The sequence below is a fragment of the Lactuca sativa genome, chromosome 5 (genome assembly GCF_002870075.4).
Source record: "Lactuca sativa cultivar Salinas chromosome 5, Lsat_Salinas_v11, whole genome shotgun sequence".
NCBI classification, from domain to species: Eukaryota; Viridiplantae; Streptophyta; class Magnoliopsida; order Asterales; family Asteraceae; genus Lactuca; species Lactuca sativa.
The window spans coordinates 82,275,537-82,299,009 of record NC_056627.2 but is presented as its reverse complement, the minus strand read 5'-3'; the positions used below and the strand labels follow the sequence as shown (position 1 = coordinate 82,299,009).

General features: G+C 40.1%; 1 pseudogene; it reads right to left on the bottom strand.

Annotated features, from left to right (window-relative positions):
* Window positions 1-22,633: 22,633 nt before the first annotated feature.
* Window positions 22,634-23,473, bottom strand: part of LOC128126416 (acetyl-coenzyme A carboxylase carboxyl transferase subunit beta, chloroplastic-like) — a 1,663-nt pseudogene continuing 823 nt past the window's right edge.

The following is a 23,473-nucleotide window of genomic DNA, read 5'->3' as shown; positions in this document are numbered from 1 at the left end:
ATATTTTAGGTTTTGGATGTTTATAATCACCGAATAATATATGTGCTTTTCTATGCGGGTTTTATGTAATATACTGGTGGATAATAGTAGTATTCAGAAGCTCCTGCTAAATAGTACTAATATAGGTGATGAGGTTAGCTTTTTATTTATTTATTGTTATTATTATTTTTTTTAAAATTTCAACATGTTAATAGTCGTGTGAAAGACTCTAATGTATTTCCATGTTGCAGGGAGCAAAGGCCATTGTTGAGTTGCTAAAGAAGAACTCAACCTCGAGGAAAATTGAACTCAACAACAATTTGATTGATTATTCTGTAATTTTTTTCTTTTTCATCTTATTTTATAAAAAAACTAATAACATATTTCTTACTTTTTAACTGGTCATTTTTAGACACTCCTTGATATGGGCATATTTAGTTATAAAAATTCATGCATTATCTTAATACTTTATGTTGTTTTTATCTCATTTAATGAAAAAAAGTTGCTTAATTAGCTTAAATGTTTCATTTTCAACAATAAACTCATGCTCGGAAGGAAAAGGAAGTGGAATTAGCGATTGAAAGTTTGGATCTTGAATTCTGAAGAAAGAAGGATGTTGCTGGACAGCTTGACCCCTCGTCAGTGTTTTGGCCATATCTCATGAACCGTAACTCCGATTGATGATATTCAAAATGTTCTGAAAACTAAACGCAATTTCAGACGACTTTTGTGTTTTGAGAAAATATTGATTCCGAAAAAACTCGCCGAGTTGGGCCTAAACTCGACGAGTTAGTCAGAATGTTCCCGATTTGGAGATGCCTTGCCGTACACACTGTATACACGGATTATCGAAAAAACTCGATGAGTTTATGGTGAAAACTCTTCGAGTTGGCCCTATTTCAGAATTTATATATAGAAACACTTCTCATTCGAACCGTAACTTTTGCTAGAGGCTAGTTGCGATTATTGAAGACCAGAAGGGTTCTTAAAGCTTCAGTTTTTGAGATTTCAACATAAGAGGCAATTTAGAAGAGAATCAAAGGAAAATAATCATTCTTCTTTTCTTAATCTTTGTTTTGAACCATGTTTGAATCATTAGATTTTGATTTTCGGTTATTACTTGCTTTAGATATGAGCTAAAAGCTTTTTACTTTTGTTTGGATGAGATGATCTTATGAACATGGTTTGATTGAGTGGTTGGATTAATATTAATTTGGTTATTCATCTTGTTAAGCTTGTTAAAGATCCTCATGTGTTGATGATAAATATTTTCTGTTAATAAGTGAGTTATTAAGTTGCATGAACATCTTCTTTATTAATTGATTCATATAGTTTTGTGAATACAAGATTGTATGCCTAGGAATAGTGAATATGAAACTAGGGGTAACTAGAAAATAGGTAAATCAATGTGTGAGCATGTGTGTAACATCCCGAAATATCAAGAGTAGAGTTGAAGGGCTAAAAGAGTAGATTGAAAAAGGGAACTCGGCGAGTCCATGGGTGGACTCGGCGAGTAAGGTCGCGATGTGGTCGCGTGTTAAGTGGCCGACTCGGCAAGTCCAAGGCTGGACTCGGCGAGTAGGCGCTGAGTGGAGAAAACCCTAATTCTCGGGGTTGAGCCCTATATAAAGAACTTAACATCCATTCCCCCAGCCTCTTTACTCATCCTCAAGTCCAGAAACCCTTAGCATTCGTGTGTGAGTGGATCAAAGTGCATTTGGGAGCTTGAAGGGTATTTGTTGAAGGAATCGTGGGAGTTTGGAGGCTTGGAGCAAGGGGCTTTGCTTGGATTCAAGTTTCATTGCAGTTGGGGCGTCTTTTGTGGTAATATCTCGTTCTTGGGCTGTTACTCATATGGATTCATCATTTTGGGGTTTATGGGGAGCTTATCTTGGGATGTTTTGGAGTTTGAAGGTTAGATCTGAGGTTGCTACCTCAGATCTGGAATGGGGAAGGTCTAGAGTGCATTAAGTCCTTGTGTTTGAGTGCTTAGTGAAACCATCATGTCCCAAACCCTAGCTCTAAAGTGTATAAGGCCTAGATCTCTTTGGATTCACGTAAAGTTTGCCACTTTACGTGATGGATGGGTTGTAGGAGGCTAGATCTATGTTTTGGATCAATTGCATGGCCTGGAATGCTTCTGTATGGATTCAGACCGGTGGTACTCGGTGAGTCACATGGGTAGACTCGACGAGTTGCTTGAAGATGAGTTGGAACTCGACGAGTTGGATAAACAACTCGGCGAGTAGGTTGAAGATAGCCTTAGACTCGGCGAGTCTGTTCTTGGACTCGGCGAGTCTTGTCGAAGAGTCCCAATATTTTCTGGTTGAATCGAGAATCGGTGAGTCAAGGGATGACTCAGTGAGTTGGGTGCGAGTGGACTCAGAGTTGTTGGACTCGGTGAGTCTCGGGGTGACTCGGCGAGTTAGGTCGCGGATTGAGGGAAGTTCTGAGCTTGGGGACTCGGCGAGTCATCGGGTTGACTCGGCGAGTAGAGTCAGTCCGGGGTTGACTTTGACCTTGTCCAAGGGTTGACCAGTTGTCTTCCAGGGGTATTTTGGTAATCAAGGGTATTTATTGAGTTGAGTGTTTTGGTGTTCAGTGGAGGAGTTCGTGTCGGAGTTTGGAGCAGCGGGTTCTTATCCTTTCAGCCGACAGTTTCGAGGTGAGTTATCCTCACTATATCAACAGGGTCTAAGGCACCAAGGCTGTCCCTTTTATCGGATTGAGATCCGGGTATCTGTTGTCGTGTTATTGCGATGATATGTTTGCATCCTGGTAGTTAGGATGGTAATTGCTAGTGACCGGTTAGGTCGGTATCTTGTTAGAGTATGTTGTGTTATGTGATCTGCTAGATCGGTTTAATTGAATATGAACTGTTATATGATTGTATGTTTATGTGCACATGGTTGTTTGGACTGGAGTTGGGTTGAGGCGGGTCTTGCTTCGTGCTGTAGGCCAAGATACCCAGGGCGGACCGGTTGTTCCGAAGGCCCAGCGAGCGGTCCGGATAGGCTGTAGGCCCCACGAGGGCGGACCAGACGTGCCGAGGCTCGGAGAGTGGACCAGGCCGACTGAAGGCCCGATGCGGGCGGACCAGTCATACTGTAGACTCAGAGAGTGGACCAGGTGAGTTGAAGGCCCAGTGCGGGCGGACCAACCACACTGCAGACTCGAGGGACATGATTGGACTCAGAGAGTGGACCAAGTGAGTTGAAGGCCCAGTGCGGGCGGACCAACTACACTGCAGACTCGAGGAACATGATTGGACTCGGAGGGTGGACCAGGTAGACCGAAGGCCCGACAAGGCGGACCAGTCCCACAGTAGACCCGATATGCATGGCTGTTCTGTGATTCGTTATGAGATAGCATGTTATGTGTATGGTATATGTGGTTGGTATTTTGGGGGTATCTCACTAAGCTTTCGGGCTTACAGTTGTGGTTTAATGTTTTTCAGGTTCTTCAGGAGACTGTGGCAAGGCAAAGGCGTGATTGTACCGCTCCTCGTGTTTATGTTTTATGAAATGGACCTGGGAAGACTCTGATAATAAATGTATTGAAAACCTTTTTGTAATAACTTAATGAATTGGGTTGTTTTTGAAAAGTTTAAATTTATTTGAAACTTTGGGTCGTTACAAGTTGGTATCAGAGCCTTGGTTTGAGTGAATTGGAGGAACACTCGTGTGACTCCAATCTCAAATCGAGGAGGGTTTTCAAAAGATAAGTTAAAATGGTTTTCAAATAAGTAAAGGAGGACGCGGAGGTACGATCAGCCGGAGCCAGTAAGTAACCCCAAAATACCATACATGATAATTGTTTTATTGAGCCTTGATAGAACAACATGCTAGAGTTAGGCTAGGGATCTTCAGGATTTCATGATGTGTTGCCTGATTTATGATGCCTGCTAGCCTAGGGTTTCCTTGTGAGAGATTTCTAGTGTTCCTCTAGTAGTGAGGATAGAGCGTTGTTATGTGTGTTTTCTCTAGGGTGTTGTGGTAGTACTTCATACAAATATGGGTAGGTGTGGAAGGTAGTATGGGGCCGTACTACTGAAAGCATAGGACCCATATGCGTATCAGGGAAACCATGACCTCTGGGGTTGGGTTGAGAGTTGGTTCCCGGGATAGTGGGAAGTGTCTGAGGTTTTGTGGTTTATTTCAGTATGGAGATTTCAAGGCATGCTGGGAGTGGATCCGGGTCAGGATCGGGTGCAGGAGAGGGAGTTGCGGACGGGTCAGTTCTGCCTGAGGTTATCGGTCAGATGAGTACGTGCGAGTTGGATGCGAGGATTCGTGAGATCCTGCGTGATGAGGTTGCTGCGTTGTTCCGGGCCGAGCTGCCGGAACTGTTTGGATCGATCAAGACCGCCATGGTGGAGTATTTTGATGAGCGCTATACGGCTCTCACGGAAACGGCTGCCGCGGCGGCTACAACGGTTGCAGCAGTGGAAGGGGGAGGAGCTAGTAGAGGTTTTCAGTATCGGGACTTCGATAATACAAAGCCTCCCACCTTTGATGGAGTTCAGGATCCGATCGTTGCTATGAGATGGTTATCAGACATGAAGGGGTGTTTCTTCACGTGTTCATGCCCTGATGATCAGAGGGTGAGGTGTGCTCTGAACCTGTTGAGGCTCGGGGCAAATGATTGGTAGAGATTGACCACGGGGTCATACTCGGATGCGTAGAGGGCTGCGATTTCATGGGATCAGTTCAGAGAGATGTTCAACACTTGTTATGTTCCGCAGGTCGAGAGGGAGAGGTTGGCTCAGGCGTTCCTTGAGCTGAAGCAGGATTCGGAGTCGGTGACGGAAATCACCAGGATGTTTACTGAGAGGGCAATGTTTTGCCCTGAGTTCGCTTCGGAGCAGGCTCATATGTCCCAATATTTGAGTATGCTAAAGAGAGATATCAGACAGTTTGTGTCCACGCAGAGGTGCGAGAGTTTGTTGGAGTTGCAGGAGGCCGTCAGGCGCGTGAGTTAGAGATTGAGTTGCAGTTGCATGAGCTGAGGCAAGCTCCGGTGCAGTCGCAGTCGGTGAGAAAACGGTCTAAGACCGTTGATTCTAGGGTAGGAGAGCAGAGTAGTCACACTTGTGGGAAGTGTGGGAAGGGTTACACCGGAGTTTGTAGGTCCGGTGGTACGTGCCGCAAGTACGGAAAGGAGGGGCACTATGCGAGGGATTGTTGGCAGTCGGTGCCGGTTCGGGATTTGAGGATATGTTATCATTGTCATCAGGTTGGGCACTTGAGGGTCAACTGTTCACAGATTGCTGCAGGACCGGTGCAAGCTCCAGCACCGGCCACTTTGAGGATCACAGGAGGAGGTCAGGGTGGAGCGGAGCCCCCAAGGGCTTAGGGTCGCGCTTTTCAGCTTTCAGCAGAGGAGGTCAGAGCAGTGCCGGATGCAGCTACGGGTATGTTCCTTTCTTTATATCTTATTATTTTATGATTATTGTGGAGTATCGTTTATCTGCTAGTCTCGTTGGGTGGTTTTCGTTTTGGTATCCGTTGTTCCTTGAGGGTTTGGCATGGTTATGGGTTAGTATTTTTGGTTTTTGCTGGTTATCTTTGTTGGGTTTTGAGCATTCTAACACTTCCTAAGTGTACATGCAACCCTAATAACCTTGGATCTATGTTTGTCTAAGTATCATGCAAAGTTAAATTCCAAGGCTATATTCCTATCTAGCATACATGGGGAACAATTTTAACTTGAATGATAGATAGAATAAGTTACCTTGTCGTTGCTTATGTTCCTTGAAACCTTATGAGCCTAGCACCCCAAGTGTGATGCCTCAAATGCTTCACACAACACCAAATGCTCTTGGAAAGACTTTTGAGAAAATGCACACTACTTGAAATCGGCCTAGCCCTCTTGTTTCACATGTGTAACCGATTTTGGTGGAGAATATGATTCTTATATAGTGTTGACACATCCAGGGTTACACCATGTAAACCCTAATGTGTCATGACTCTTCATTTCCATGACCCATGGGTTTGTAACTCCCATGGAGCATCCATGGAGCATCCTATGGGTGGAACCCAACTTGATAATCCATGGAGCCTCTTAGCCCACTATACAAGATATGGATGATTTACATAATCAACCCATATATTTAATTAGTTCTCTTTTGATCACTTAATTAATTCTAAATTAATTCTTGATCAAACTAATCAAATAATATTATTAATATATTAGAACTTATAATATATTAATAATCTCCAAGTGTTATTTCTCTCATTTAGTCTATCCAATTGCATGGTGCCATGCAACCCAAATGGACCATGCCGGGTCGGGTCAAGTACATACCAGAAATAGTTATGGACTTAGACACCTTATCCAACAGTCTCCCACTTGGATAAGTCTAATAACTATTACTGCAAGTATGACTTCAGGAACCGATCGACAATCGTAGCTCTTTTCAAGGTTTCTCGGAACTGAGAAGATGATGGTACGCCATTTAAGATAAGTGATCATATAATCCTCTGTTCTAGATATCAGTCGGACAAATACATGGAACAATGTCTTACTTATTGTCCAATAGTTTGTTTCCCGATTTCCGATTTGTTTGACAAAGAACTTAATTGAACACATCAACTTAGTTCTGACCGGGCCGGTACATAGGTCAAAACAAAATCATCGAGGGGCCCAGATATCAGCTTCTATTCCAAGAAGGAACAGATAAACTTCGACTCATATGTTTGTTCTACCACTCATTGAATTACACACAAGAGCACGATTTATAACATCGAGTTACCAATGCGTTTTCGTACAATCAATGCATAACCAACTTGTAAGTAACAAATCATATCTCTAGGTTTGAAGACTTATATGATATTACCGTCTCACGATCACTCGAGATAGAATTCCATGAAGTGATTCCAGTGAGCGTGGGTTGAGTCCAATGCTTGGAACTTATGAGCACTCATGATTTTTGTAGCCTTGTCTAACACCTTAGACCTCTGCAACCAATCATGACAGTCTTGATTCATACCTACTTCCGACATAGGACCGACTGTGGAGGTTTGAATAATATGTTATGCCAAACAAAATTATTCTGGAAGTCAAAACATGCTAAAGAAATATAGTAAACGATTGACAAGAGATAGCAACACTTTACTCATAAATAAAACACATTTTATTCATCATCTAATGTCAATTACACTTTACAAATTTCGAGGTTATCTAACTACTAAATCGAATATCATCCTTCAGCCCTATGCTCCGAGCATGCTGGAGATGCTTAACCCGAGTCAGTCCCTTCATGAGGGTATCTGCTGGGTTCTCATCCGATGATACCCTCTTTGCCACGAGGAGTCCTTCTTCTCTTTGATTTCTAATAAAATGGTATTTTCTATCGATGTGTCTGGATCTCCCGTGATCCCTTGGTTCCTTGGCTAAGGCAACAGCGCTTTCACTATCACAGAAAATTTCCATTGGCTCTTTAATAGCTGGTACAACTCCAAGGTCTCCGATGAAGTTCTTTAGTCATATAGCCTCCTTTGCCGCCTCGCTCGCTGCAATATACTTTGATTCGCAAGTTGAATCAGCCACTGTCTCTTGCTTGGAACTCTTCCAAGAAATTGCTCCTCCGTTTAGGGTAAAGACCCAGCCCGACTGAGAGCGGAAATTATCCCTATCAGTCTGGAAGCTAGCATCACTATACCCTACAACTCTGAAGTCATCACTCCCACCGAGGGTAAGGACCCACTCCTTAGTCCTTCGTAGGTACTTGAGAATATTCTTTACCGCAGTCCAGTGTGCCTTGCCAGGGTTCCCCTGAAACCTGCTAACCATGCTCAGGGCAAAGGCTACATCAGGTCGAGTACACGTCATAGCATACATGATTGATCCTACAGCCGAATCATAAGGTATTCGACTCATTTCTGCTATCTCAGCCTCAGTGCTAGGGATTTGTGTCTTACTCAATTTGGCGTTACTCTGGATGGGTAACTCTCCTTTCTTGGAGTCCTGCATGCTGAATCTCTTCAGCACCTTATCCAAGTAGGTACTCTGACTAAGTCCAATTAGTCTTTTACTCCGATCTCTCAAGATCCTTATCCCTAAAATATAGGCAGCTTCACCAAGGTCCTTCATAGCGAAACACTTCCCAAGCCAGGACTTTACTTCCTGCATGGTTGGAATGTCGTTTCCTATGAGTAGTATGTCATCCACATACAATACCAAATAGCTAACTATACTCCCACTAGCCTTGACATACACACAAGATTCATCTTCACTCCTAGAAAAGCCAAATTCCTTGACCTTTTCATCAAAGCAAAGATTCCATCTGCGAGGTACTTGCTTTAATCCATAGATGGATTTCTCAAGCTTACACACTCCATTAGGGTACTCGCTGCTGACAAAACCTTCTGGTTGACTCATGTAAACATCTTCAGCCAGCTTTCCATTAAGGAAAGCGGTTTTGACATCCATTTGCCAAATTTCATAGTCATGAAATGCGGCTATGGCTAACATAATCCTAATAGACTTAATCTTGGCTACTGGAGAAAAGGTCTCATCATAATCCACTCTAGGAATTTGAGAGAAGCCCTTTGCGACCAGTCGAGCCTTATAAGTGTGTACATTACCATCCATGTCGGTCTTCTTCTTGAAGATCCATTTGCACCCTACTGTCTTACGACCTGGTACATTCTCAACCAAGTTCCAAACTTGATTGTCATACATGGATTGTATCTCGCTATCCATAGCCTCTTTCCATTTAACAGACTCGGGGCCTGCCATGGCTTCCTCGTAGCTGTTAGGGTCATCTTGACTTACTAGTGTCCCATCACTAATGAGGGTCTCACCTTCTGCAGTAATATGGAATCCATAGTAATGCTCAGGTGCACTCCTAACTCTCGTGGAACGCCTCAGAGGTACAGATTCGTCAATTGGCTCAACAGGAGTTTCCTCCTCAAGTTGAGGGCTACAGTTTGAAGTTCCTTCACCACTTGACTCTTGAATTTCTTCAAGATCAATTTGCCTCCCACTATTTCCTCGGCTTATAAACTCTCTTTCTCGAAAGACTCCTCTTCTTGCTACAAAGACCACATTATCACTAGGTCTGTAGAAGAGGTAACCAAAAGATTGCTGTGGGTAGCCGATGAAAATACACCTCTCGCTTCGAGGTTCGAGCTTATCATGAGTCTCGCGTCTCATGAAAGACTCGCAACCCCAAATCTTGATGTGGTCTAGTTTGGGTACTTTACCAGTCCACATCTTGTGAGGAGTTTTGGCAACTTTCTTTGTAGGGACTAGATTAAGGATATGGGCGGCAGTCTCTAAGGCATACCCCCAGAATGAGATTGGTAGCGCAGCTCGACTCATCATGGAACGAACCATGTCTAACAAGGTTCGATTACGCCTCTCAGCCACACCATTCAACTGCGGTGTCCTGGGAGGTGTCAATTGTGAGACAATCCCACATTCCCATAGATAGTCGAGGAACTCTGAACTAAGATACTCACCACCTCGATCGGATCGAAGCATCTTAATGTTCCTGCCCAATTGATTCTCGACTTCCTGTTTAAATTCCTTAAACCTTTCGAAAGTCTCTGACTTATGCTTGATTAAGTAGACATATCCATATCTACTGTAATCATCAGTAAAAGTCAAATAATAGCGATTAGCATCCCTTGTGGCATGTTTGAATAGTCCACACACATCCGTGTGTACAAGGTCCAACAAACCTTCACCCCTCTCACATGAGCCTATGAAGGGTGACTTTTTCATTTTTCCAAGTAAGCATGATTCGCAACTATCATCTGACTTTAGGTCAAATGACTCCAAGACTCCACCCTTTTGGAGTTGGCCTATGCGTTTCTTGCTTATATGTCCAAGACGACAATGCCATAATGATGCTTTATCCAAGTTATTATTATTAAGAGAATCAATACACAAAACATTATTTCCTAAGTTATCTACAATAGATACAGCTTCATACACACCATCACAAGGTAATGCTTTAAAATAAAGAACATTATTAAAGAAAGCATTAATCGAACCAACTTCATTATCAAATGAAAAGGTGAAACCTTGTTTGTACAATGCATGAAAGGAAATAATATTTCTTGCCATTTCTGGCGAATAACAACATTTAATCAAATCTAAATTTAACCCACTACTTAGCGATAAAGTATAAACTCCAATCTTGGTCACATGCGTAACTTTCCTATTCCCCATGATTAAGTTTATTCTTCCTTGCTCCACATTCTCACCTCTTCTTAGTCCCTGCAAGTCACAAAAAATGTGAATACCACAACCGGTATCAAGGACCCAAGATTTAGAATGGGGTGAGTTATTAGAAATGATAGTGTAAATACCTGCATGGTTGGGTTTAACTTTCCCATCCTTCACATCTTGCTGGTATTTTGGGCAGTTCCGCTTCCAATGTGATTTTTCATGGCAATAGAAGCATTCAGCCTCTTTTGGTTCAGAAGAAGGAGTGACGAAACCTTTCTTGGTTCCACTTGAAGAAGAGCCATCAAGGGTCCTAACCTTGGTACCCTTCGAAGAACTCTTTCTCTTCTTCCCTCGACTTTTCCCGATTGCCAAAACCGGAGTGGAGTTTGGAGTAGGAGTGTTAACAACCGACTTCCCCTTAAGACCTGATTATGCGGTCTTGAGAAGTCCCTGAAGTTTGCTGAGTGTGACCTCTTCCTTATTCATGTGATATGTCATGCGGAATTGATCATAGCACGATGGTAAGGAGCGCAAAATTATATCTATTGCAAGCTCCTCAGGGAAGTTCACATTAAGCTTCAACAATCAATCCACATACCTTCGCATTTTCTGCATGTGGCTCGTGACGGAATCCCCGTCCTTCATCATGGTTGTTATCATGGAGCAGATGATTTCGTACCTCTCTTGTCGTGCACTTTGATGGTATCTTTCCATCAAATCTTGGTGCATTTCATAAGGGTAGAAATCTTCATAGGAATTTTAGAGTTCCGCTGTCATCGTGGCCATCATGATGCATGCTACTTTCGTAGCATCCCTTTCATGTGCCTGAAAGTCAGCGATCTCCTGAGGAGTTGCAGTGGTCTCATCAATCTCCTTAAGCTCCTTGTCAAGGACATATTCTTTGTCCTCGTAGCGGGTAATCATCCTGATGTTTCTGATCCACTCATTGAAGTTGGATCCATCAAAAGTGACTTTCCCAAACAAGTTCATAAGGGTAAAGGAGCCATTAGGATTAGAGCCAGAAGCAGCATTGTTTGAAGACATCTGAAGGAAGAGGACAAGATTAGTTTAGATATTAAGAGAGTCCTTAATAAAACACCCAAGTGTAATATTAAGGCTAGGATCCAATCACAATATATTATAACTTAGAAGAGGTATGCTGTAATCCAAGCTATAACATATTTGAAAGGTAGGTGAATGACGATTCACCAATTTCCACCACGAAAACCGAAATATTAGATATTAGGTTTTGATTGGTTCGTAGAAATTCCTAGATTCTTTGAGATTCAATGAACTTTTCAAAGGCATGTTTCAATCTCGAGTGTGCCCTCCAAGTTTTGTGACTGGGATACCGAGGATCACAAAACGAGGTGTGAAGTAACCATACAAATCACTTGGTACCCTTAAAGTTTATCACTCAATCGATGTGCCGGTAAACCACACACGCTCCACCGATACTATAATAAACCTTAAGTCACCCTTTACCTACCTTGTTAAGTCCAAGTTAGTGTGCCGGTTAACCACACACGCTCCACCAACGACTTAGACAAAGTGTAAAGTGTAATTTCATGGATTAACACCTTATTCACATTTTGCTAAAGTAACTAAGATTGGGAATTTAATAAACATTTAGTTACTTTATAATATTCATCATACTTTTAATGAGAATTTATAAGTCCTTGTCCTACCCGTTCGGCTAACGACCCTCCACCAGTCAAGCGAGCGGTGGGTGAGAATGGACACCCATTAAGTTGCCATTTTATAGGCAACAACCTTATACCCACCTTATAAACCGGCTTTGTGAATGAGGCGTACTAGCGGTAAGACGACTTTGTTCTTATACATATATATATATATATATATATATATATATATATATATATATATATATATATAATTATTAAATTATATTAATATAAGTATAAGGGTTGAATTTTAACTTTTAAAATTCTAAGGGTTGGAACTAAAGTTTTAATAAGACTTTACTTGTTCCAAAACTTGAGGGCAAGTTTTGTAACTTTCAAAACTTTTCATTTATTGTAACTTATGAGTTTAATAGAGTAATAAAATGAAGACTCTTCATTTTTCTAACTCTTGTGTTCTTTTAATGGTTTTAATTCAAGTGTGACTCTTGGTTTTCCATAACTTGAGGACAAGTTATGGACTCCATTAAAACACATTATGATCAAGAATTAATCTACGACATAGGTTACAAATAATTCCTATGATCATTTAAAACATCATAAGAACAAGAACATGAATATGAACACATTCATAAATCAAAATTACACTTAAAACTTTGTAATTTTGATAACTAGTTGTTGTAAATGAATTAGCAAAGACATTACACCATCTAAAACAAGTTTTCAAGTACCAAAACAACTTAGGGTAATGTTTCTAATCCATTTCCAGCAACTAAAGTCGAAAATCTGCACTCTGTCGACCCTACTCGCTGAGTGCATTAACCTAGTCGACGAGTAGGTTGAAGATACAAGTGAACTCGACGAGTCCCCCCATTGACTCGACGAGTCCAGCAGTCAGACAACAAGTTTTTCGACTTTCTTCAACTTTTTAGCACAAATAACAAACAAACAAGCCTAGGCTTTGATACCACTGTTGGGTTTTGAGCATTCTAACACTTCCTAAGTGTACTTGCAACCCTAATAACCTTGGATCTATGTTTGTCTAAGTATCATGCAAAGTTGAATTCCAAGGCTATATTCCTATCTAGCATACATGGGGAACAATTTTAACTTGAATGATAGATAGAATAACTTACCTTGTCGTTGCTTATGTTCCTTGAAACCTTATGAGCCTAGCACCCCAAGTGTGATGCCTCAAATGCTTCACACAACACCAAATGCTCTTGGAAAGACTTTTGAGAAAATGCACACTACTTGAAATCGACCTAGCCCTCTTGTTTCACATGTGTAACCGATTTTGGTGGAGAATATGATTCTTATATAGTGTTGACACATCCAGGGTTACACCATGTAAACCCTAATGTGTCATGACTCTTCATTTCCATGACCCATGGGTTTGTAACTCCCATGGAGCATCCATGGAGCATCCTATGGGTGGAACCCAACTTGATAATCCATGGAGCCTCTTAGCCCACTATACAAGATATGGATGATTTACATAATCACCCCATATATTTAATTAGTTCTCTTTTGATCACTTAATTAATTCTAAATTAATTCTTGATCAAACTAATCAAATAATATTATTAATATATTAGATCTTATAATATATTAATAATCTCCAAGTGTTATTTCTCTCATTTAGTCTATCCAATTGCATGGTGCCATGCAACCCAAATGGACCATGCCGGGTCGGGTCAAGTACATACCAAAAATAGTTATGGACTTAGACACGTTATCCAACAATCTTTTGTGAGGATTATTGCTGGATGCGGCGTTGGTTTGAATGTCAGGTAGCATCTGAAGTCTGAGGAGTGGATAATTAAAGATTGGGTTCCTTTCGAGCGAGATGATCGGTGTGGAAATGTGTTTTTGCGGAGGTTGCTAGTGCTAGTGGGAATCAGTCTGCGTGTAAGTGTTGGGTTTTGTGCTAGGTTATTTTGGGAGGTCGGTGATAGTGATCGGTGGTTGATAGTTAGTGCCCTAAGTGGGGGAGAATTGGAGAACTCTCCGGAGGATCGACGAGTATGAAAGGTTGTTTATCTGCATGGGATTCAGTAGTGTCTCGGTCAGCCAAGGGCATTGGTTGGTATGAGTAAATGGCAGGCGTGCAGGGCGGGATACAGACCAAGAACTTGATTGTGCAGGGCCTAGGATCAGGCCGGGATCGAGTATGTGTGATGGAGATATAGTTCGGAAACCCCTAGGGGGCTAGAACAGTATGCATGGGAGGATTTCCCGGAGAGGTAACTCGGAATGTTGATTGCTAGTTGAGCGGTCTGGATAGACTGAAGGCCAATAGGCGTACCAGTCAGGCCGAAGGCTCGGTGAACGGTCCAGCTAGACTGAAGGCCCTAGAGGGCGGTCCAGGTCTGCTGAAGGTTATGAGAGTGGTCCAGTTTGGATGAAGGCATGGTAAGACGGTCCAGTCATGCTGAAGACTCTGTATGTGTAGTTAGAACAGTGCGAAGTAATGGATTGAGTATGTCGCGATATGTTAGCATTGCAAGGTCTGGCCCCAGATATTGATCGAAATCAGTGGAGGTAGTGCATGAACTTGAGAGTCTTCATGGGTGGATTCAGAGTATTTTTGGTGCATGGGATAGCGGTTATGCTATAAAGGGGTGGTGCAGCGTTGGGTGAGCACCGTGGCACTTGTCGTGGTGACAAGGCAACCAAGTGGATTTCCTTGGTAAGGAAAGAGGAAGAGAGGAGTGTAGCTCCGAGAGAAAGAGTAAATTCCCGAAAGTGAAAGCGGTAGTGTAGAGTTATGATCAGAGTGGTCCGATGGTGGTCATTGAGCAGTGTGATTGCGGTGGTGGTATGGAATGACATCATGATGGGGTGTTTGCTGAGGACGCAGAAGGGATTCCGCGGGTGTAGAGCCAAGAGTCTCAGGATGGATGCAGGGATGGAGTCTGGGACTCCCAGCTTGATTCTGATCAGGGAGTCGTGTATGTAGTGGTGGTTCCCCTAGGGATGTTGGAGATGTCGTCAGTGTGATGGGTTTTCCTAACTCGAGAGTGCAAGGGCTGGTGCAGCATGTGCGTATGATTGCAAAAAGAGGAATCGTGGGAGTTGCTCTGAGATTGAAGAATGGGTCTTTCGGTCAGCATGGAATGGATAGAGTGGGATTCGGATCAGGGATCCGGTGGTTCATGGTTTTCTAGCTCATATGGGTCGAGTGATTGTTGAGATTTGGAGCAGTGATGCATCATGGGAAGTACTCGGTTGTTGAGTACGATTATCAGAGGGTACAATTGGTGCCCGGTTTGAAACGGTGGTCAGGACACCGCAAGGAAAGAGAAAGTGAGTTCGAGTTTCAATAGGTATGCTTTGAGGGACCTGGTCCGGTTAAGGCCAGGTGGCGTGTTGTGGGAGTATTTTTGGAGTTGAGTTGCCGTAGGCTTCGAGGAAGAAGCCAAATTTAAGTGGGGGAGAATTGTAACATCCTGAAATATCAAGAATAGAGTTGAATGGCTGAAAGAGTAAATTGAAAAAGGGAACTCGGCGAGTCCATGGGTGGACTCAGCGAGTAGGGTCGCGATTTGGTCGCGTGTTAAGTGGCCGACTCGGCGAGTCCAAGGCTGGACTCGGCGAGTAGGCGCTGAGTGGAGAAAACCCTAATTCTCGGGGTTGAGCCCTATATAAAGAACTTAACATCCATTCCCCCAGCCTCTTTACTCATCCTCAAGTCCAGAAACCCTTAGCATTCGTGTGTGAGTGGATCAAAGTGCATTTGGGAGCTTGAAGGGTATTTGTTGAAGGAATCGTGGGAGTTTGGAGGCTTGGAGCAAGGGGCTTTGCTTGGATTCAAGTTTCATTGCAGTTGGGGCGTCTTTTGTGGTAATATCTCGTTCTTGGGCTGTTACTCATATGGATTCATCATTTTGGGGTTTATGGGGAGCTTATCTTGGGATGTTTTGGAGTTTGAAGGTTAGATCTGAGGTTGCTACCTCAGATCTGGAATGGGGAAGGTCTAGAGTGCATTAAGTCCTTGTGTTTGAGTGCTTAGTGAAACCATCATGTCCCAAACCCTAGCTCTAAAGTGTATAAGGCCTAGATCTCTTTGGATTCACGTAAAGTTTGCCACTTTACGTGATGGATGGGTTGTAGGAGGCTAGATCTATGTTTTGGATCAATTGCATGGCCTGGAATGCTTCTGTATGGATTCAGACTGGTGGTTCTCGGCAAGTCACATGGGTAGACTTGACGAGTTGCTTGAAGATGAGTTGGAACTCGACGAGTTGGATGAACAACTCGGCGAGTAGGTTGAAGATAGCCTTAGACTCGGCGAGTCTGTTCTTGGACTCGGCGAGTCTTGTCGAAGAGTCCCAATACTTTCTGGTTGAGTCGAGAATCGGTGAGTCAAGGGATGACTCGGTGAGTTGGGTGCGAGTGGACTCAGAGTTGTTGGACTCGGTGAGTCTCGGGGTGACTCGGCGAGTTAGGTCGCGGATTGAGGGAAGTTCTGAGCTTGGGGACTCGGCGAGTCATCGGGTTGACTCGGCGAGTAGAGTCAGTCCGGGGTTGACTTTGACCTTGTCCAAGGGTTGACCAGTTGTCTTCCAGGGGTATTTTGGTAATCAAGGGTATTTATTGAGTTGAGTGTTTTGGTGTTCAGTGGAGGAGTTCGTGTCGGAGTTTGGAGCAGCGGGTTCTTATCCTTTCAGCCGACAGTTTCGAGGTCAGTTATCCTCACTATATCAACAGGGTCTAAGGCACCAAGGCTGTCCCTTTTATCGGATTGAGATCCGGGTATCTGTTGTTGTGTTATTGCGTTGATATGTTTGCATCCTGGTAGTTAGGATGGTAATTGCTAGTGACCGGTTAGGTCGGTATCTTGTTAGAGTATGTTGTGTTATGTGATCTGCTAGATCGGTTTGATTGAATATGAACTGTTATATGATTGTATGTTTATGTGCACATGGTTGTTTGGACTGGAGTTGGGTTGAGGCGGGTCTTGCTTCGTGCTGTAGGCCAAGATACCCAGGGTGGACCGGTTGTTCCGAAGGCCCAGCGAGCGGTCCGGATAGGCTGTAGGCCCCACAAGGGCGGACCAGACGTGCCGAGGCTTGGAGAGTGGACCAGGCCGACTGAAGGCCCGATGCGGGCGGACCAGTCATACTGTAGACTTAGAGAGTGGACCAGGTGAGTTGAAGGCCCAATGCGGGCGGACCAACCACACTGTAGACTCGAGGGACATGATTGGACTCAGAGAGTGGACCAAGTGAGTTGAAGGCCCAGTGCGGGCGGACCAACCACACTGCAGACTCGAGGGACATGATTGGACTCGGAGGGTGGACCAGGTGGACCGAAGGCCCGACAAGGCGGACCAGTCCCACAGTAGACCCGATATGCATGGCTGTTCTGTGATTCGTTATGAGATAGCATGTTATGTGTATGGTATATGTGGTTGGTATTTTGGGGGTATCTCACTAAGCTTTCAGGCTTACAGTTGTGGTTTAATGTTTTTCAGTTTCTTCAGGAAACGGTGGCAAGGCAAAGGCGTGATCGTACCGCTCCTTGTGTTTATGTTTTATGAAATGGACCTGGGAAGACTCTGATAATAAATGTATTGAAAACCTTTTTGTAATAACTTAATGAATTGGGTTGTTTTTGAAAAGTTTAAATTTATTTAAAAATTTGGGTTGTTACAATGTGTGATGAACAACCACATATGAGTTGATTGAATTAACAACTTTGATTAGCTATTATTACAAGTCTTACTTGATACGAACTAAACACTAGGAAACTTGTTAGTTTAATCAACTGGATATTGTTTGAATTAACTTGTCTACTAAAGGATTCGTAATAATGAACATGAACCCAGTCACATTAGGAATTGGTAATCATTGACATATTGATCCATTGCACTTGCCACGAAATCAACCATAGGAATAAGTGAATCAAATCTGAACATAAGTCTCTTTTATCATTAAATCTAGTTGTCCTTTCTTGTTCTTCTTAGTTGTTAATTGTCTTTGTTTGAAAGTTAATTGATTGATTAAGTTTCTAGTCTTGCAAAACTAGAGAAAACCCCCTTCTTTTATTAATTTTTTTATTTAGATAATACTAGTATTAATTTTAGCTGTTACCGTTCCCTGTGTTTGATACCCTACTTGCTTGAACTAAACTACTATCGATAGGTACACTACCTGCGTGTGTTTGTTTAAATTTGAGTTTGTTAGGATTAAAACTAGTTTGTTTTACACACATCACTCCTCCCGTATGGACACTAGGCCATGAAAGCTGCATAAAAAAGGTCACGTGTCATTTCTTATCATTTGTATGAAAAGGGCTAGGCTAGGCTTAAATTGTAAATATGTTTCTTAGTAGGCCGGAAAAAAGATTACCATTTTGACCTTGCAAGTTTCAAACTAACTGGCATCAAGAGTTTTGTTTTTTACAATCACTTCTAATTGGGGTAGAAAATTACCATTATGCCTTTGCAAGTTTCAGTTGCCAAGAAAACTAACCGGCACTGAGTTTTTTTCTTCAATATTTAGCTTGAAATTAATTTTTTTTAATATAGTTTTGATTTTTTGTTGCAGTAGCACTGCACAAACATGGAAGAAGAAGGAGGAGGGGAGGTCCAGGGTTGGATTCAAATGAAAAATTGTGTTTCTTATGCAGTAAGTATGATTATGATTTCTTTAGTTGATTATTCCTTGAGTTTTATTGTCATGTTAAAGTACGGATTTGAATTATGAAAATTTATGCTTGAGAAAGCAAAATTGCAGGTAATAATGTACTTTATTTAATTAAAGTCCTCTTGCTTATTATTTGTCTCTTTTAAATTCTTCTATTGGTTGGTTATTCCTAGCAACTGGGTACGTTTAATAATCTTTAAAATTTTAATCCGACTCAGAAACATTTGATTTGATTTGATTGTTTCAAGACATACATAGAGTTATCGAAGGAGATAAATGAATGAATCTTTCAAGAAATTATCTCAAGTTCCATCTTTTTCTACAAATCACCCAATATTTCTTCCTCATTCTCAAGGAATTAGCCCCACACAAGGTTGCAACACTTATATAGTAAGGTTAATTCATGTAAATTTGAAGTTTTTGTTTTATGATTTTCAAGGTTCTATTCGTTACATTTTTATTTTTGATTTAAATATTGTGTATGATATGGTGTTTGTTTGGTTTTGGGTTTTGGTTAGGGAAGTTTGAGCTCGGTAAGTTCGGGCTGCATCTATGGTGGCCCGGGCAGAATCTATTTCAATATAGATTGTGTGGAAGTCATCTACTAAAGCAAGGTTGGTGTAAGAGTTGATGATGAGAACATTGTTCCAAGACCTTCAGTGAGTTATGATGATGTCCCTTAATAGCAATGTAGTATTAGGTTATATAGTTAGCGATGATTATTTGTATTTGACATTTTAGTGCAATGGATTGTATTTTTTGTATATGATATTTTATTTTTCTTATTTATTGCATTTTATTTTGTAATTTGTATGACATTAACTTTTGGGCAATGGATTGTATTTTTTGTATATGATATTTTATTTTTTATTATGAGACATGAAATTCAAATTTAATTTGAAATATAGTAAGTCTATAAATAATTTTAAAAAAAATAAAAATAAAAATTACGATACACAAAAATGTGTGTCGTCCTCATTTATGACATGGCCTTTCTTGACAGCGGCTTTAATGACACGCATTGCGTGTCATAAATGCGCGTCGTCTATAGACGATGCACAAAAGCGTGTCGTCTTTCGTTATGACAGGGCCTTCCTTGACGCGCATTTGCGCGTCGTCTGAGCGTTTTACGACGCGTAATGAGCGTCGTAAAAGGCCTTTTTTCTACCAGTGCTATATGTCTCACATAATTGTATCAATAGGTTTACGTATAGTGTAATGAAAACCCTTTTGTGAGTAGAAATATTATCTTTTTCCATAGTAAATACATAGTGTAAAATAATTATACCTTTAAATAATTATTTTTTTGTCCCAAAATGATAGAGTGTTAATGACCCATAAACTACACCCATTATAATTTATCATAAATGTTTTGTTGAGTCCATATATATATATATATATATATATATATATATATATATATATATATATATATATAAGTTAACATGTTTAGATGTTCAAAAATATAACATATAATTTACATCGAACACAAGTATAAGAACATTTAGTATGATAAAGCCAATTTTCTAGTTTTTAGCCTTTTTATGTCACTAACCGGTAAAAATTTAGTTGTAAACTTTGTAAAGTTTATATTTACCTTTTTATGAGTTAACCCTTTTTGTTTAAAACAATATATTTTAGGTCAAAACTCACAAAAATAGTGTCATAACCTATTTATGACCATTTTTGCTAGAAAACCCCATATAGTGTTCTTAAAAACCATAGTTTTTGTAGTTTTGTTTTTATGACCCTTTTTATGTGGCATATTTATACTTATTTTTCATAGTTTTGTATTTTAAACAAACACCACCTATAAATGTTCATGTAACTAGGTAATAACATTATTTCATATCTATAATACTTTTACACAACATCAAGAAGATGCATGCATAACAACTTGTGTTATTATACAAGTTTACTTGTATCTCCCCCCCCCCCCCCCCCCACCCCCAAAAAAAAGAAATGAATTCTAGAAATAGAAAAGAATGTTCAGAAATTCAACTGAAGTTTAAATTTGTAATAAGAGTCTTTGATTATCACAAATCACTTTCATACCCACAATTAGATATTCTAAGGGACCCTAACCTAATAAGGTCTTTCGCCGGAAAAAGGATTAGAATCGGGAAATGGGGCGAGCCAAATTTATTGCGGCTAGCCAAGAATTTCAATGTTTGAATTGAAGGTTCATACTCCCAGACTTATTTGATCTTATCAATTGTTATAATTTTTCTCGAATAAATCATGAATTTTCTAGGATAGTATTCAAGATCTTATCGAAAACTTACAGCAGCTTGCCAAACAAAGGCTAAAAGAAAAAAGAACAGGGGTATGACTGGCATAACATCTACGATTGGATTCAAAAAAGCATAGGCTTCGGGCAATTTGGCGAAGAAAAGACTACTCGGATAAAGGGCAGAATTAAGACAGATCAAACTAAAGATATTAAGCATAACATACATTTTGTTCGTCGAGATAATTGCATTTTGATTGAGTTATTTATATAAGGAAAAATGAAGAAAGTAAGGTAGACAAAAAACTCCTTTTTCCGCTCAATCAAAAATCCTCCAATTCTCAAAGGAGAATAGAAGAAATCATACTTTCATACAATATCTTAATTGAATTGTATGTAATGATCAATAAATTCAGTTGAATTCTAGATATACACATGTCAAAATCCTAGCACGAATCTATAATATATTCTATAAAGAAGAATAAAGAAGAAAGATTTTCTATAGATAGTTGGGCTGGAATTGACGAACACTTAATACCAATATTATTCTTTATTAGTATTAGTGTCCAATAACAATATAAATGGGGCGTAGCCAAGTGGTAAGGCAACGGGTTTTGGTCCCGCTATTCGGAGGTTCGAATCCTTCCGTCCCAGAGCATATCCATTGTATCCGAATACATCTTTTTTGTTCAACAAGGTTCTGTTTCAAGGTCTAATATTGGATAGAATCTTATTCTTCTTTCTTTTTTGATTTTTAATGATTCTTTTCGGAATCATATCTCAGTTTTTCACAAAATGAACTAAATCGAGTTCAAATGACATGCAAATGTAACTGACTCCTTTTGTGATCCAGATAAAGATAAGATGGGGCATAGATCACAGTTGCAGAAAGATTACTTAACCTCAGGTTAAACAAAATATGAAAATACATATAAAACGAGGAAGTGCTTAGCCTATGGGTATGTATTGTTATCCTATTTCAGTGACAATAGTCTTTCTATTTTTGTGAAAAATAATTTGCATCCCTAAAATATTCAAATTTAAATATTTGAAAATAGCTAGAATCCATTGATCCCTATAGCATTTTCTGGAGACATAAGAGTTTTTCGGCGGAAGCCGCTTATACCATATTTTGCTAAATAGATATCTGTGTTATGATACAAGCGTCAGTTTTGAAAAAAAAAAATAGATGAGATTTTGTGCCATCGGCTCTAAACAATCTTGTTTTTTTGAACATGAAGAAATAAAGAAGCCATTGCGATTGCCGGAAATACTAGGCCTACTAAAGGCACCAAAACAGAGGGAAAGTTAAGAGTTGTCATAGAATGGCTACCTCGATTTACTATTTGTACCTGTTATTATTATTTATATTTTATATTTATAATATAAAGATATCTTATTATATATAAAGATATCTTATTATAATTTGATAATTCTAAATTGGAATTATTATTATTACTTAATAGCTATTAAGTATAAATATAAGTATCTATCTAAGTGAGTATATAATGTAGTTTTTGATCTTTCTACATGAAAGATTTGAAAGGATATGGATGAGATATTATTTTCTTCATTTTTTGCTCTTGTCTTCGAATTTCATTTACTAAGCAAAAAGTTTCTTAAAAATTAATTAGATTCTATTTATATTGAATATATTGAAGGGTTTGTTAGAATCCCATCCATCAGGGATTCTTAGTCAAAATAGGATTATCGTAAGATATAAAAAAAAGAAAAAATTCTATATTTTATAGATTTTCATTATATATGACGAGAAGAGTATATTTTTTTTGATTTGCCTAATTTCACGAAAATAAGAATTTCATCTTTTATCTTGTAAATAGAGGCTTCTTGATCAATAATCAGGAATATAGAAAAAGGGGCGGATTTTCTGTGACTTTTTATTCTTTATATAATTAGATCTTATGCCAACAAAGAAAACGCCATTCGTCTAATTTTAACTTGGATTCCGATAAACTAATTACTTGTTTGCTCAAAATAATTGAACTTAATGTTCTAATTTTGATTCAAAGGAAAGAAAGTGTGTAGTTGAAATAACTCACTCAGAACGCTTTTTAAAGGATTACGTGGTACGATTAGATCGAATAAGCCTTTCTGGAATAAATACTCGGCCGCTTGTGAACCCTCGGGTACTGTTTTATTCAATGTTTGTTCAATTACTCTTTTACCCGCAAAGGCAATGTAGGCATTGGGTTCGGCAATAATGATATCCCCCAACATACCAAAACTAGCTGTCACCCCACCGGTAGTAGGAGATGTAAGAATTGGTACATAGAATAACTTTTTATTTGATTGATAATCATATAAAGCAGAAGATATTTTAGCCATTTGCATCAAGCTCACACTTCCTTCTTGCATGCATGCCCCTCCGGAAGCACACACTATAATAAGAGGTAGAAATTCTTTAGTAGCGTATTCAATCAAACGGGTAATTTTCTCCCCGACTACGGATCCCATACTACCTCCCATAAACTAAAATCCATAACCCCAATTGCTACGGTAATACCGTTTAGTTGCCCTCTGCCTGTTTGAACAGCCTCGGTTAATCCTGTATTTCTTTGATAAGAATCGATACGATTTTTATAAGGCTCCTCCTCCGAATGAAATTCAATGGGATCCAGAGAGACCATGTCTTCATCCATAGGCTCCCAAGTGCCCGGATCGATCAAAAGTTCGATTCTATCTGAACTACTCATTTTCAAATGATATCCACATTGTTCACAAAGATGCATCTTTGATTTAAAAAATTTCTTATAATTTAATCCATA